The sequence below is a fragment of the Balearica regulorum genome, chromosome 2 (assembly GCF_011004875.1).
Source record: "Balearica regulorum gibbericeps isolate bBalReg1 chromosome 2, bBalReg1.pri, whole genome shotgun sequence".
NCBI classification, from domain to species: domain Eukaryota; kingdom Metazoa; phylum Chordata; class Aves; order Gruiformes; family Gruidae; genus Balearica; species Balearica regulorum.
Genome location: NC_046185.1, coordinates 104,595,986 through 104,610,148, shown reverse-complemented (window position 1 = coordinate 104,610,148; position 14,163 = coordinate 104,595,986). Strand labels below are relative to the sequence as shown.

General features: G+C 43.0%; 1 protein-coding gene across 4 annotated transcripts in view; it reads right to left on the bottom strand.

Annotated features, from left to right (window-relative positions):
• KCNG2 (potassium voltage-gated channel modifier subfamily G member 2) overlaps nt 1–11,816 on the bottom strand; it is a 56,952-nt gene extending 45,136 nt beyond the window's left edge. The window contains exons 1-2 of one of the 4 annotated variants that reach the window (XM_075745200.1): nt 11,713–11,816; nt 10,215–10,380 (exon numbers count right to left, since the gene is read on the bottom strand). The gene's annotated coding sequence lies outside the window, so the exon portion shown is untranslated. Of the gene's footprint in view, nt 1–10,214; nt 10,381–11,341; nt 11,481–11,712 lie in introns of those variants that run through there. The other 3 variants (XM_075745199.1, XM_075745201.1, XM_075745202.1) reach the window with 3 other exon arrangements.
• Between the last annotated feature and the right edge of the window lie 2,347 nt (nt 11,817–14,163).

The following is a 14,163-nucleotide window of genomic DNA, read 5'->3' as shown; positions in this document are numbered from 1 at the left end:
TGACACACAACCAAACATTTAATTAATGAGCTTTGTCTCATTTTCTGTTAAAAACGTTTAGTTTCCTTTACTACTATGGATTTAACAACCTCTACTGCTACCATGCTGTTTGTTTCAGAGGCACTTTAAGGCATCTCAGAACACACAGTAAAAAATGCGGATGGGAAATAAAAACTGATAAATGAAACTGCTTTTACATTTACATAACTGCTTTTACAATTACAAAAACCTAACCATAACTGTACTAATATTGTACTTATTGCTATGCTGTTGAGAACCCACTGGTGTAGCAGAAACGTAACATTGGTGAGTAAGCAACATAAAAATGTTTTTAAATCAATCCTTGGATCTCTGGAAACCCACATGTTGTTTCCTGGCACTCCAACACTTACCAGTTGGCTCAGATAAAATTACGGAAGTGGCAGAGGGATACCCGTTTCATTATCACATTCATTCATTATCTTTCATCCTCACTCCCACTGTAGGAGAAGCAAGCTACATACCAACACCAATACAGGGCACAGGATCATGCTAGTATTGTGCTCCCTCCCCCAGCCCCAAGAGTTTCTGGCACAGTTAGCACAGCTTTGGCGTGGGAGTTGAAGGAAATGCCCAGACAAGAAGTCAGAGCACTGCCCCACGTGTTCAGAATCAGAGGTTTTCACTCCAGAGGGCAACTTAATTCCCAGTCTCATTGCTCCAGCTCAAGGGCACTGTTGTCCCACCTCACTGCCCTCCGAAAGAAAACAGCAGGCTCAGCTCTGTCCTTTCAAAGGATTGAAGGCAACTATGCCTGAAGACAATCCAGTTTTAATGGGACTGAGGGAGGTACCTGCCCACTGCTCTGACTCAGCCTTGGCTATGTTGCAGGGGTTCAGAAACGCTCCTGCAGAAAAGGGGGAAAAAAAAATAAATATAATGACAATATCTAGTCTGGAGCGCTTCCTGCCTTCTGCAAACAGGTACAAAACCTGTCTGTATCCTGCATCTGCACTAAAGATACCTAGGTTCTTGCCTGTTCCCACACTTTCTAGTACTCTGGTTTCCAGAGAACAGTAACTCAGCTGTGCAGGCTGCAGAAAAGCTTTGGGTCACGCTACACAACTCTTGAGTAACTGGGGAGCAGGACGAGAGGGTGTTCCAGAACAGATCTGTTCAGGGACCCACCTGCACCACACACGCATGGTGTGGGCAGCACAGAAACCAAACCTTGAGCTTATGAGTTCATCCAGAAACCTGAAGCCAGGCATTGCTGAGCCTAGCTTGTAAGGACCTACACCTTTTTATTCATCAGCTGAATATGCAGCTGATGACTGTGAAGTCACTTTAGGTGGTTCTTTGAGACACCTGTTATCCTTGTGAATGGATAAGTGATGGAGACAATACTCATGCTCATGACAACAGAGGACAGAAAATAGTGCCAGATGTACAGATAAAAAGCTTGAACACTGTTGTTCTACTTTCACCTGGTACTATTTTAAGTCAAAATATCAGTCTGTGCAATTTTACACTAACTTATTTTAAGCAAGAGTGGATCATTATGCTTATATTATGACTATTTGAATACATTTAATGGCCAGCTGTAATTCCAGCAATGAATGGCTCAAAGTAAGATCACCTCTACTAACTTTCATAAATGGAAATATGATGGAAAAATCAGTGGCTAATACAATACAATTCACTGGAAGGTTCAAGGAACCTCGTAATGCACAATCACGACATATCCTGCTCTTAGGAGCGGTTTGCTCCTAAACCCAAACACTGCATTTTCATTTATATTCTGAAAATAAAGGCTCTGATTTCTTTTATACCTTTCTATGCTATTTAATATAACTGCAGCTGTGTCTCTTGCTTCATTGTTTTGCACTGAAATCTCCAGTGATGCATAGAATAACTTAGAAATCGTAGAGTAGGATCTTTCTGTGGTACAATTACTTTACCTTTTTTCTTTTTAATAATGGTCCACTTCTGAGAATACCAAGAGTGGTATAAACTGACATACTCCAGTGGATTCTCGAGATTCATGGAAAAAGATAATTAAGAAAATATTGCTCTCTGTCAGGATTGCAAACTATTTCTGTGAATTCCTCTGAGATCTGTACTCTGTCTCCTCAACAGTTCTGCCTGCAATTGAGGTTGGTTGAGCTAAGGAAGGCAATAACTAGGTTACTGAGAAGGAAAGCACTATCAAAATCCTGTTAAGTAGGTCATTATGGGCCTCATATAGCTTTGTGACAAAGTTCAAGGCAAGGACTGCAGTGTACGATGCCAGGACCGCAGTGTACGATGCCAGGACCCCACAGAGATCTCTGAAGTGATGGTGACGAAGAGTACTGGAAATAAAGATGAAATCTATCCTGTCAAAGCTACTGCTAACACCATGAAGGCCAATGGTGGTAATCGGCTTCTTTCTCTCTTCTTTCTTCTCACAGAGTTTAAAAGGGTACAAATCTGCACAGCTGACCAACCGCACATGCCACCATTGAGCCTACTGTTTATCTCACTCCTTGTGCTTGTTAGCCTTCTACAATAAACAGTACCCTTAGCTTATCATTATTATTGGTTACTTCCAGGGGTAAAAGAAGAACAAATAGATACTGCCCTTTTTGCAAGGATATTCAAGTATGAATAATCAGAACAAAGGATGCCAAGGAAGCAAAAAGTAGGGGGAAGAAAATCATGTCACCAACTCCCTTTGGTTTTTAGATCACGCTTGAAAAATCTCAACCAAGAAGGAGGCAGGAAGAGCCCAGGGAAATGCTGACTCCAGAGGCTTCAGAAAAGAATCAGGCTCCTGCCATTATAGATGACAAATCCTCATCTGACTTTGGTTTTTCACACTGATACAAGCATATAGCAATGTGCCCTCTTTATAACACTTTTTTATAAGTAGCTCAATTAATCCAGTTCATTAAAACATACTGAAGTATGAGTCTTGGATCATACACTGGTCTTCTCTCACTTAAGCTAAAGGTGCTTCCCTTTATTTGGGGAATAAATTCATTCTAGACAATCTTCAAAAAAAAAAAAAAGGAAAAAAATTCAGTATTTGGAATGGTAGGTTGTTGCATAAGGGGTTATGTTTGATATGAAACAAAAAGGTGTATTTCTGAGAAGCATGCACATACACATGTACAGCATTTGAACAGGTGTTATTCGTCACAGTCTACCACTGACGCAATCAGAGCTTACAGAGAAACACAACGGCTATTAAAAATGATTCACCACACTTATTAACATGACAAAGCATATGAACTGTGAACTAGTAATTAGAATGTATGAGATTTGATAAATAAAAGGTTTTTAAATGTTCTGTAAGGACCCACTCTTGAAACCCCTTACTTACACGAGTCCATCAGCGTCAGGATACTGATGTATTCAGTAGGATTGTTCGTGTGAATAAGAATTACTCATAAAAGGTAAGTCTGGCAGGATTAGGCACTGAATGTAAGCTCTTTTCACTAATTTTTACTTTAAAGTTAGAAAAGAAATAAAATTAGAAGTTTTACCCTTCTTAGTCCAAGGGCAATATATTATTAATCCATAACTCTGAAGGTTTTAACTCCAGACCTCAGTACAAATACAAAGAAATACAAGAACAAACATCTCATGTTGTGCTCTCATTTATACCAAGGTGGATCTGAACAGGCTCCTTTGATTTACCTCAGCATAGCCAAGAACATTTCCCTGCCATCTAGCCAGGAATTGCTCCCACTGCAGAGCCCCTGACAGCAGTTTGCAGAACAAATTCAAGTCTTTCTGCAGCCAGCGGAAGCCTTCACAGCATGATGCCTCATAAAACCACCAGGAGAGGCTGAACTCGGAATAAGGGGTTTAGGGAAACACTAAATTTAATACTAAACCCAGAAATACTGTAGTGACCTTTACATTGAAGAATATGCACACAAAAGGGGAGATTTGCAATCTACAATTATCAAATGCTGGGACTCTCAAAAGCATGGAGGGTATGTTGCTTCTGCTCTCGGTGGATACAGAAAAGGTTGTGCATACTGTGCATTTCCAAGCCCCAAAGGACTCAACCTTTTGTTTCTAAATCAATAGGTGTAAAATGGAGCCTTATACCTGCTTCAAGACTACTTCAACTTGTCATGAAAAGACTTTTTGAATTTCTCATATTTCTCTCTTTCATATGTAAACCTGATCAGCTTCCCTAATCCATATATATTTTCAAAGGTTTTCACAGGTTTTAAGAGTCGTACTCAGAAAAGTCCTTCCTGAAACACCTTTGATGACTTTACAGATTCTAATAACATTAAAAACTACAGGTCAAAGGCAAACCTGAATAAATGACCTTGAAAAACATGAGAGACAAGAACAGAGCAAGAAAATTATTCTAGGCAGATAACTTATAGCAAATCAACTGTATCTGAACTAGAACTGGTATGACTGGAGTTGTTCCCGCCTTCTTGTAGGCTGAAGAGTGGAGATGTCCCTAAGGCACTAATGTGGTACTATGACTTTCCCTGAATCAATGAACACAAGTTCAGCTGAATGACAAGCTAGAAGAGATACACGAAACTTAGCTGGGAACTAAGACTGAATATATTAATGAGTACTGCCACAGGAACTGTCTCCACAATTAAACATAACAGGGTCAAGATTTTACTGTGTGCTTCTGGATATTGAAAGACATCATATAAATGATATCATTCAAAGTAAGCATACCATACACATCAACAGAAACCACAAACAAGCCTCTTGTGGCTTCACTCATTGCTTAGGTCTGGCAGGTAAGACCAGTCATTATTCTGAGCATGGGGTCAACGGGATGTTATTGCAAACAGAATGAGGTCAACATGTGTTATTGTAAACAAATTTAACAGCTCAGCTGAACAACGTCTTGCAGCCTGAAAAGATGGCAAAAGGGCCAGTAATGGTAACAAAGTGGTACTAGCCTGTCCGTGGAGACATATAGCAAGTCTCTGCCATCAAAATATAACTGCAAATTCACTACAAGAAAAACATAAAAGAGGAAAGGAAGCATGAAATAAAGAAAGAAAATATCAATCATCTCGATGGTCTATCATAATCTTCATTAACTTCATTCACGTTACAGTGGTCTCCAAAAGCAATCATTTCTGATGTCAGAATTAGAAACTAAAATTTCTGAGGATGTGCTCCACATCCTGGGAAATATCTGCTTTTTAAAGTATTTCCTCCTTAACTCAATAACATTATCAAAGGTGGTTTGTGAGAAAAGAGAATTCATTCTTGAGAACCAAGTAAAAATGTCATCCTGGCAGGTCAGAATAAAGTGGAATCCTAACCCATACAGACTTGAGCCTTGGAATAATATTTGAAAAGCTCTAAACAAAAGAGACTTGGGTTTCACTCAGAGTTTTCTTGAATGAATTTATATTGTGATTGCAGGGTCTCCATGGAGGCTCCGGCTTCCTGGCTTTACCAGTTGAAAAAAATTGCACTGATAATCTGAAATAAAACAACTGTCTCCCCTGCTGTCCATCACAATCTGCTCAGCACAGAGTAGCTAGGATTCTTGCACTTTACTCTGAGAAGTTCAAACGCCCCTCATCTTCACTCAAACTCAGCCTATCCTTTATCGTATTATTTTGACTGTTCAATGATTTGCACTGCTGACAATGCACTTTCTCTAGCAATGGTCTCCATCTCACTTCCAAAGCAGGATGCTCCTCTTTTAAAAAAAAAAAAATATAAAAAACCCCCCACTAGAACATTTTTCTACACACTGAAAAACCCGTCCATCACTGAGATAACCAACTTCAGACAGTGGCTCCTGGCTGACATTGCTTCACACCACCCATGCAAGCAACGTGACCTCAACTCATTAACGGAAATCACATATTGTTTCCTTCATTAATCTACATCACTTGTGTGGTTAAACCAGCACATTCCTGTTGTTGTTGATGCTGAGTATGGTGTTTTTATATCGTTGCTCATTCAGTGTCGCTTCAGCAGTAACCAGTAAGCAGCAGTAAGCAGCAGTAAAATTTTGAGTTTATCTGTGAATTAAATCATTCCAGCTCAGGCCAGTAACAGCCCAGTAATCCAAAACCCATCTGAACCGGCAACAGTGTAAGGCACAGAAACCAGGGCTCATGGTTCATGCACTGCTGAGCCCCACGGCAAGGAAGGGACTGAGGGGGAGGAGGCAGCAAAAGGGAGAGACCATGAGATGATGCAAATTTTCACACCTTCAAAGTCACCAGAGTAAGCAGATCTGCCCTAAGAGATACCTGTTTTCAGTCAAATGAGTAACCAAGCAGTACTTTCCTTGATTCAAAGCTGGTTTGATGTGACAAAGATTTAAAAGCAATAGCTTAGGTGCAGTTCTAACTAAAGAAACTAAGTAGTGGGTGGAAATGAGCTTCCCCTTCAGGAGCCAGTTCTGTTTAACGCCTTGGATAGACAAAATCCCAAAGTCTCAGAAATGAGCTAGACTTGAAGAAGTTAGGTATATTTTTCAGGGGTACAAGGTTTGGCATAAAAAAATATCGTCATAGCTGTGCCAAATCCCTGGAGGATGGTTTATCTGAAATCTGACTGGTTTACTTCTCCTCCTTTTTTCCTTCCATCTGCCCAGTCTCTCCTTAAACATTTTAAAATTACAGATGTCTTGTAAGTCAGACAGTGGGGTAAATATGCATAAAATCACATCACGTGTGAGGAATTTGATTCAGTGTCAACACACAATGCCTGCATTACAGTACATCTGAGAAACCTCATTTTCAGCTCATTCCAATAATATGTCTGACTGGAAACATTTTAAAAAAATAATAAAATCACAGGATGGCAAGATATATACACATTCAGAATGGCTCTTCTCAGAAAATAAACAGGTTTATCATTCCTCTCCAAAGTTCCCAGGGGACCATGCTCAAATCCCAGGTGTACCAAGCAAAGCCAACGTAGTGGTGGACTTGGTAGTGTTAGGTTAACAGTTGGACTCAATGATCTTAAGGGTCTTTTCCAACCTAAATGATTCTATGATTCTATTATGTGTCAGCACCTCTTTCCACCTCGGGAGTGATGGAGTTCAGATGGAGAAGGGTACCACCAGCACGCCCACAGCTGTTCCCACGGAGCTCCTATTCACTGATGCAGTGGGCATCCTGGCACAAGACAACCCGGCACATAGACAATGCTGGATCTTGCCCATTATTCTCTGCTCAATTGATATCAGCCTATTTATTCTGCTGACGGAGCCATTTATAGAACCATTTGTCTCAGCCTTCTAACTTAATTGTCAAAAAAACCTCACACCATTAATATTTACAAGGTCTTCTTGTGGGTACCATCTCAGTCTAAACACTATTTGTTTCTTCAAGAAACACAAAGCTCTGAAAAAAAACACCTGAGAATAATCTCCATAATCACCAGCATGTGTAATTCTTCACCTTTTGAAACAACACTGAAAGGATACGTTTTTTAATGCTTTATTTTTCTTTTGTCTCGGTTGCTTTAATATTCCTAGAATCTTGAGTACAACATTTTTCCTTTTAAATGCTCATGTTCTTTCCCGTTTGTCTAATGCTGATTTACCTCCTGCCAGTTGTGCAGAACTCTAATTTAACACGCTTTACTTGGATCCCTTGTTTTCAACAAACTTCACAAATGCTACCAAGAGAGCTCAGAAAACAAAGGACTCGAGTTAACCAAGTAGCACAGAGCATGGAGAACCACTATTTGTGTAGATATCCTGTAAACATAATGGCTTTAGGTTCATTTTTACCTATAGCTGGCATCACAGTCAACAGTCTTTCAGTCTTTATTATCCTTATTTTTAACGTAGCTATTTAGAATCCTGAAAAACAACGAGAAAGAGGACCTTTTCTACTCAGGAGTGGGAACACATTAAAGTGACTTGATTCAATTACAGTAATTTAAACTCTTCCCTTAGGTTTCTGTCATTTGGAAAAAATACCACAAACCTCTGATTCGCTTTAAAGTTTTAGATTTTTTCACCAAATGGTTGTGAAATGGCAAATTTGTTGGTATAACCTGAATGATTATCAGAGATGCCGGTTCATGTTAAGAAGCTGGGAGACTGTATACTTCTTATCTTTTTCCAGGGTGAAAAAATATAAAGATATTTTAAATATTTAATAAGAAGAATAATGCTCCAGAAATTGCTCTTCAGTGGAATACATGCACCTAAGGTTAGTGGAAACACTGAAAGTTTTAAAATGTAAAGCACTTATCCTAAAGCACATCAGCTTTTCGTTAGACATCACAGATGATTTTTGAGTTGGTAAGGGCAGAAGGACAGTATTAAGAAAGCAGAGGGACTCTGACCCCTCTGTCATCTTGAGTCACATGGGGAGCATACACCCATTCTGCTGGGAAGTCAGGAAAAGCCACTCGTTTTGCATCAGCCAATATGACCAGCACCGGAGTCTTCAAAGACGTTATTTTTTTTATTCTGCTCACCATTTAACCACACAGCACAGAATCTTACTGGCTTAAACTGCCTCCTGAAATAGGACGTAGGTTCAAGTATGATGCAGAATAAGAATACACCAGGAAAGTAAGTAACCTGAGGTTGTCTGGTTTAATTAATAGGTACTTAAAAATGCCTGACTGATGCAAACAAAGCATTAAGGTCCATTGATTATAAAAGGTGTCATAATCAATCTGATGAAGACATTAATTTGAGTCGGGAAACATGCAAGTCACATAACTCAAAACTAAATATCTTAATTAAGCAAATAAGCTACTTGATGCAATGCAAAGCACCCTGAATATACAAAGAGGTACCTGGCCAGAGCTGATATGGCTTCTTCATTTTTTTAGTAGAGCTACAAAAAGTTTGAAAAGAAACAATCTCAATCCTTATCACTTACATATATATCTGACAAAGTTTTTGAACCCCCTACTGAGACCCATCTGTATCACAAATCTAACCCTCTGGTCTTTGACTGCCTACGAAATTTTTAAAATAGGACAAAGGCTTCTCAATCACTTAGACTTTTGGAAAAATGTTTAAGAGTTTTCACTGCCTCCCGTTTTCTGTTTCTTCCCTTAATACCATTCAAATGGAACATTTATTTTTATCATCTGTTCAATCTTAAAATGCTGCCTCTCTTTCCACCTTGCAAACAATCTGAGGACATAGTGATCACATCCAGTTCGGTCTTTCCCCTGATTGCTCAAAACAAGCAATCAAATAGCTGTCTACATGCAAGTTCACAAGCTAAAAGCTATGCTGAGCATTCAGAAGACAATACTCTGGAATAATTCACCATCTGGGTACTCTTACCCTGTACCAACAGTACCCGTGCACAATGTTAGCACAGGTGAGCTACAGAATTGTCAGTTACCACCGTCTTTTCTGGCTCTAGCTTCTCCAGTTAGACAGGTCTTGTGCTAGAGAAGTACAAGGGTTTCCACAATGTATAAAAATCCATCCAACACCAGCTTGATTACTGACGCTGACTGCAGACAGTACTCGGTTCAGTGCAAGGCACAATACAACTACCTGGGAGCAATTTCTTAGGCTGTCCTGAAATCGTAGCCAGGCATTTAAAAGGATTTCTCCCAGAATCAAACACAACAACAACAAAGAAAAGGGAAAGACAAGAAGCATCTGAAGACCGCCACAATCCTGCCTAAGCACCCTGTTCAGCAAAGAAATGCTACTCTTCTTTCGTATGTTTTATCAACATGGAGCTGCTAAAGGGAAATAAAAAAAATGAACTCATACATTTTAGGGCTTCAAAACCAAAGCCACATAAACAAAGCAGGGCTTTATTAATGGGGACACTGCTGATAGATCCAGGCACCATGAGAGTTATTCATATACAGGGCTGTATCACACTTAAAAGCTGAGCTGAAACTTCCCTTTGTGTGCTGTTTTAAAATCATTCTGTAATTAAGCCCAGAGAGATGACAGACATTTATTGACAGTTAATGCAGTGCTCCCACAATGTATTATTAGGCACAAGACCAGAGGCGCAAGGCCAAGTGCTGTTAATCTCCTAGCGAGTACAATAGATATGTTGTCTCAGATATGTACTGCCTGAAAATATGTGGAGATATTACTAATATTTTTTAAAAGGCAGAAGTCTTGAGTTTTCACAGAAACTGATACACTGATTAACCCACCAAAAGAAAAGTGTCATGGAAGAAGAACTGAGACAATTGGCCTAGTTTTTAACCCCATTTCCCCACATACAGAATGATGTATAAAAAAGGACTACCCTCCTTTGCCTTACCTCATGTTTTACTTTAGCAGTGTCAGATCTGATCTTTCGTGCTTGGCTAGAAACCTTTCCAAAACAAGTGGGAACGTCTATCAGCTTTTACCCAAGGGAAAGGAAGTGCTGAATATTCAATTGTAGTTTTCCTTCCAAATGCTCTGCTTGTTTGTTTTAGGGAAGCCTTAAGAAGAGCAAATAAAAGAGGTTTGCTCCTCTGAGCAAAGCTGACTTCTTTCTCTGAAGGTCATCCTCAAGTCATTTCAGAACCATGGAAATAGCCGGGGGTGGGGTGGGGAGCGGAATAAGCAGACTCAAAAGAAACCTTCCTTCTGAAATAACTTTGGTGCTGCATGCTGAACTAAAACCATGCCCTCAGGTGGGGGTTCGCCACTTTTTATGGACCTAGTCAATCTTCCCCTGGGGAGAAAGATGTGGTAAGAAGTTCTTCTTGCAAAAGTAACCCCAGCACAAGCACTGCACAGAAATGAGAGCTTGCCTCTTCAGAAGACTCCACTAGAAGTGATCAGGGTAGTCAAGGGTCTTACAGACAAGAACCTTCTTCCTCGGGACAAATCTTAACCCGTTTTCAGGGCCAGTGCTGAAGCCAGTATATTAAAACTGTATGGTGTGGTTCTGAATCAAGACAGACCCTTGATATTCCTTCACAATTTATGGTCTGATCTCACTGAGAATACGCACTCAAACTTTTAGTAACACATTTAGCAAACATTAACGATGAATGACATGCATATTCAGAGCAAATTTTGCCTAGAATCCAAACTGAAATTCATAATCACGTTAGCTATACATATTATTTAGCAGATGTTGCGACCTGACTAAAGATTTAATTTTTTTGTAAACCCTGAGAAAGACCCGGGAACCCAGCGGGAGCTCTGCCTAAGCAAAAACTACAGGATTTGGGGTTCCTGTGCAATTACATGCCAGGGCACACCATCGTCATTTCAGTGACAGCTCAATACACTCTGTTTCTGTAACTAAAACGAAACTCCACCCCAAAAAAACCAAAGCAAGCAAGCAAACAAAAAAGTGTTCTCGGGGAGTTCAGGCACGAGCAGACGCTGCGCCCCCTCTACAGCTCGGAGCGCCACCGACGCCCTGCTACCAGCGCCAGACCCCGTTACCTTCGGCTGCCGCTCTCGGGGTGCGGGAGGACGGGCCGCCGGCCGGGGTGCCCAGGCAAGGCGCGGGGAGGGGCGGCCCGCCGGATCAGCAGCGGCCACCGCGCAGCCCAGGGCTGACGCCCGCCCGCGGGCAGCACCGCCGGGGCCCACCTCCAGCGGGGTCCTGCCGCGCCCCGGCGGGAGGGGCGGACAGGGAGGGACGGGGCGGGGCGGCCGCGCTTCGCCCAGGGTCTCGCTTCGTCCCTCGCTCCGCGCACGGCTCCGGCAAGTTAGCGGCCGCCACCGGCAAAGTTGCCGCCACCCAGAGCCGGGTGGGCGGCACAGCCCACCAGGTGACCCCGGGCCCCCCCCGCCCCGCAGCGCCCTCTCACCTCATGCACTGCCTCCTGCCCGCCGGGACCGGGGCCGGCTGCTCCCCGCTCCATCGCGGCGCTGCGCCCCGCTGCCGGCTCCCGAACTCGACTCGGCTCGCTCCGGATCGGCGCGGCTCCGCCGCCGCAACACCCAGTGCCGGCCGCGGAGCGCCGCCTGCCGCCGGGGGCGGCCCTGCCCGCCGCGGTGCCGGTGCCGCCGGGAGGCGGCCCCCTCCCCCGGGACACGCTCCCGCCCCGCCGTTAAAGCCGCCGGGCTGGGAGAGCGGTGGAGGGCCGCGGGAGGCAGCGCTGACCCCAGCCCGCCCCGTGGGAGGAACGCGGCGGGGCGCCGTCCTCGTCGGGGTGCACTCCGCTGCTAAGCGGCGAGGAGGTAACGACGTTAATATATTTAAACACCCCCCCCGCCCCCCCCCCATCCTTCTCGGGGCAACGCGTATCCTGGCGTCCCGGGGCTTGTAGCTTCTGCCCGCGAGCAGCTGGCGTGAGTTGCCCAAAAACTAAACCCGAGCCTTAATTTAACGCGCTTCCAGCAAGTGAACGCGCTCTCCCGGTGGCTGCGTTTGTCCTAGTCGCGCTGTTGGTCTCAGGTAAATTTACCGGTTCAAAATTCCCTCGTAGGCAGCAGACACAGCCTGACTCCGGGAGGTAAGTGCCGTCAGCGAGCCCACGGTGCGTGTGAAATGCTTCCCACGGCTGGGGAGAGCTGTTTTCCCGAGTTTGCGCCGAACTCCGGCGGAGCCGCTGCCGGACCGCGTCCGGGGAGCCCGGCCGGGCAGCGCATCGGGCAGCGGTGCCCAACGCTGCCAGCCGCGCAGGGGCTGTTGCCTTTGCGAGATGCGGCTTTTGCACGCACCCTGTTCCACTCCTGGATGCCGCTCCACCAGGCAAACAGAAAACATCACACTTGTAACTTTTATGGTTTTAATAACCAGGATGTCTTGCTGGATTTTTCCCCCCTCCGTTCCCCCGCTCCTCCCTCCCCCCGCCCCCGGTACTACATCAAGTTGCAACTTAATTGCAAGGATTGAAATACATGTCCTGAGGTGCCTCCATTATCTCTTGCCAGTTTCTTCAAAATGTCTCTGTGGCTAGTATCTGGCTCCAGATTTTTGTCAGTCTTTACATCTTTTAATTTATTTACTGTGTATTCTGGCATTCATTCAAATTTTTGTTAGTATGTCCTTTCTCTGCCTTGGGGAAACTTCTGGCTAGTTCTGGCATCTGTCATGATTTTTGCCTCTTAAGACTGAAGCAAAGATAATGTATGTATTAATTAGTGTCTTTTCCCAGTTAATGGATCGGCTGTAAGAATATGTCAGGTCAAACTTGATAAAAACTGCCAATCCCAGGCAGCCCCTTGCCTCTGCAAGGAGCCAACTCTGCTTGTCTCAGAGGAAACAGCAAATCTTACAGGCAGTAACCAGCTATGAGGCTGCCCACTTACAGAAGTCTGGAGAAAGAAGCCACTGGGTTTTACATCTGCTGCAAGATGTTCTCTATGCCCATGTAGTTTTGGTGATACTGTCTGTAGATATTAGGGAGGCCCTCTTTGTACACGCATACACGTTTCATGCTTTTACTGATTATTGCTTACATTCACTACAAAATCTATCAATTTCAAGGGAACACTTCATTGCTCTCAAACTGTTTGATTTTCAAGGTAACATTGAAGAAGCAATTGTCAATTTAAATATATTGCCTTCTAATTTCATTTCATATTCTGTTATTCTTGCATTATGAAAAGACAAGCAAACAGGACTACCCATTCAACCTTGCTTATGTCCTCCTCAGCTTCATCTTGGCGCTGCTTCATGCGTGCTCTCCACCAATCACTCCCCTCAGGTCTCCCACTAAAGTCTGTGGAAGTGAGACAGGCATCGCAATATCTGACCTTGGTTTTGCCAATAGTAAAGAACTATTTGAAACCACTTGCCTTTCTCATACAGCAAGATCTTTTCATTTTAATTTGTTTGCTGCTTGACAGCACACATAGCCTGGGACATATTTCCACTGGCACGAGATTTTCATGCATTTATGTTTCTGTACCTGTTCTGTTTATTTATCCATTTAGCTTCACCTGTGTACAGCATGCATTTCCTCAAATTTTTCTGTGTTAAAATACACTGAGGTATACATTTATTATTTCTTTTTTTTAACCTTCTAATTCCTCACCAGTAATTTGACAAGGCTATGGACATTATGAGCTCAATTCTGTTCACAAACGGATGTGGTACTGTTATTTTCCGAGGTTACCTTTCGGCTTGCACTGGATCAAGCTCTGCTGTGTGTGGTTAGTTGCATGTCCCCAGATGTGAATAGCAAGCATTGACTGCACAGGTATAATTCCACTTTTGAATATGTCCAAAATATGGAACACTATTTTTCCCCCCCCAAATTCCACTGAGTTGCAAATTCTTTACTAGATGCAATAATTCTGATGATAGTGAA